General features: G+C 39.2%; 1 non-coding gene across 1 annotated transcript; it reads right to left on the bottom strand.

The window, feature by feature from the left end:
- Nucleotides 1-2292: 2292 nt before the first annotated feature.
- Nucleotides 2293-2395, bottom strand: LOC136137388 (U6 spliceosomal RNA). Its single transcript, XR_010656727.1, has one exon. It is a non-coding gene; the product is annotated as a U6 spliceosomal RNA (small nuclear RNA).
- Between the last annotated feature and the right edge of the window lie 420 nt (nucleotides 2396-2815).

The raw sequence follows: 2815 nt of genomic DNA, 5'->3' as shown, positions 1-2815 counted from the left end.
TTCTTGCTCTCTCTCTCCTTCTTCCAAGAGTTTCATAAAATATGGCCAAATCTCTCCCGTCTCACTGAATACTGACCTTTTCAAATCCCTACATATGAAAAGAGAAAGACTTCGAATCTTGAAGAACACCAAGAAGAAACATGAAATTTCCATGCTTTTCCCAAAAATAAGATTGGCAAGACCATGTCACTTTATCCTTTCTTCATATTCTGTATGACACATTTTTTATTGTTTCCAGTGGCACTAGCAAGTTTTTAATCTGAATGGCCTAGAAACATTACTGAAATACAAGAAAACGGTTCTGAATAAAAGCAGTTCAGATCTCACTAATGCATCATTTATCTATAAACGCTTATCACTGGAAATAATTTGAAACGTCATCTTGACTACCTTCCTGAATTTCAGGTATGGCAAATGTTAAATCACTTCTTCACCATAATTCAGTCTCAGAAGGCCTGCTCTCTTCCTCAACCTGTCTTACGTTATCTGAGCTAAACTAGGGTTCTGTAGAGGGATTTCTGGAGGGTTAGGAAAGAATAGTGGGGAGGGGATGGAGAAAATTGGAGAAGTTATTGACTAACAAAAACACATGTGGGTTGGGTTTTTTTTTTTTTCTGTTTTAAATTTTAATATCCCAATAAGATTTTTGTTTAAAGAAAATGTTCCCAGCTTAAACAAGGAGAAAGAAAAGACAAAGGGGTATCATTGCCTTAATCTTTTTAACAGGAAAGTTAAGAAAAAGAAGATAGGAGACACTATCAGTGTGGACGTCAGAACTCTATTTTTAACCTGATGCAACTAGATGTAAATTAATCAAGGGCAAATGCACTTTCTGTGTTCTAAAGTATGACTAACAGAGCCAAGTAACTATGAAGCATTTTGCCTTTAGAAAGAAGGCAAAGCGGGACTTCCCTGTCTATCCAGTGGTTAAGACTCTGCGTTTCCACTGCAGGAGGCACGGGTTCGATCCCTGGTTGGGGAACTAAGATCCCACATGCTGCGCCACATGTCCAAAAAAAAAAAAGAAGTCAAAGCAACAAATAATCAGTTAATTAACAAAGTATTTAGAAGATGGTGATCTCTGTGCCTAGATATCACTTCTCTCTACCACTCAGGCATGGACTGATGCCCTGTGCGTAAAAGTTCCCTTTACAACATATATCTTAGCCCTCAACACGCTGCATTTTAATTGGCTGCCTTCCCCTCCTACACACATACCTCAATATGAACTCTGTGACAAGCTGTGTTAGCCTTTCTTATTAAAATCATAGACTATGGCAAAGTATATGATTTATCTTAAGTAATAAACATTTGTTGAATGAAAGAATGGAAGAAAAGATATCTTATGAAGAGGTGGAAATAGACTCACACACTCAAAAGCATGGAGCTCTTTTGGCTGAGGCTATGATCTGAAGACTCATATAAATTCATTCCCTGTGCATAATGGTCTACCCAGCCTCATGCCAATGATCAGTAATCTAATAATGAAAGAACAATTGTTCTGGGCCAGATGTGTTATGCATATTACCTCTGTAGCAACATTACCTCTAGAGCAGTTAAGTATTACCGTCCTTATTTTAGGAATGAGAGAATTCTACTCAGATATACTCCTGCCTTTAAGTGGCCATTTCCAACTTTAAGTGCATTCATGTATAGCTCTTAAGCTGCTGTTCATTACATTACACCTCCCTGCCCTGTGTTTCCGTCACCCTTAGCAACGAAAAGGTTGAGGGAAGCTGCTTTCATCTTATTTGTACATGGAACTCATACCGCGTTCATGCTACGTGATGATAATATATGTATGGCAAAGAATTACAGATCAAATGGATGGTAGAAGCACAAATGATCAAAGTAAAGGACAGGGAGATTACCCAAGACTGTGAAAGGGAAGACGGCAGAACAAACCGAGCAGCAGTGCTCTAAGCCCTGTGTCTCTTGGTGAGGCTTAGAGCTTGATAAGGGAACATAATCTCAGAGAGGGATTTGGTGTACCCTAGACACTGGACCTCCAGGCAAAGCCAAAACTCGAATGTCCAAAAGTATAGAGGGAGCCAAGCTGCTTTCTGACTCCAAGTCACCATGAGGACTACAATGAAGAGCCCATTAGCGATGATGCACATGAGTCACGAAAGAAGGAGCCTTCTGGAACATTCTGCTCTGAGTCAGATCGTATGAGGCTTTGCACAACCCTTTAGAAGATGAGTAATCCCCCATAACAACAGAGACTGAATTTCTAGGCAGACCAACAGCATGAGAACTCAGATTCAAATTTAGTTTGAGTCTTTTTTTTTTTTTCACATGGAACGCTTCACCAACGTGCGTGTCATCCTTGCTCAGGGACCGTGTTAATCTTCTCTGTATCATTCCAACTTGAGTATATTCACTGCCGAAGCGAGCACTTGATAAGTCTTTAGGCGGCATCATGTGTAAACTGTTTTCACGCTCCTGAGACTGCTGGGAAAAATTCATACCTGGGAGATACTGATGAGGCCATTTATCATTTCGATCATATTGTCCCTTAGATTTTCCTATTTGAAACAAATTGTTGAAAAGCTTTTCTTTCTTAGTGTCTTTCTATGGGGGAAAAAAAACCACCTATTAAATATTTTCATTTTTCATCGTTACGATATTGTTTCGTCCAAAGGCTCCCAAGCCTGACTCGCACTCACTATTCCCTAGGGTGAATATTTTTTAAGTATATAGTCCTGTGTTCTATCCTTAGGAATTCTGATGGGTTATTAGCTTTTTCCAACCCAAATATAATGGTAAAGAGAAGAACACTGAAATTCATGATGCAACATGGCTAAAAAATGGG

Source organism: Phocoena phocoena, chromosome 17 (assembly GCF_963924675.1).
Source record: "Phocoena phocoena chromosome 17, mPhoPho1.1, whole genome shotgun sequence".
NCBI classification, from domain to species: domain Eukaryota; kingdom Metazoa; phylum Chordata; class Mammalia; order Artiodactyla; family Phocoenidae; genus Phocoena; species Phocoena phocoena.
The sequence above is the reverse complement of the archived record's forward strand: the minus strand, read 5'-3'. Positions and strand labels throughout refer to the sequence as shown.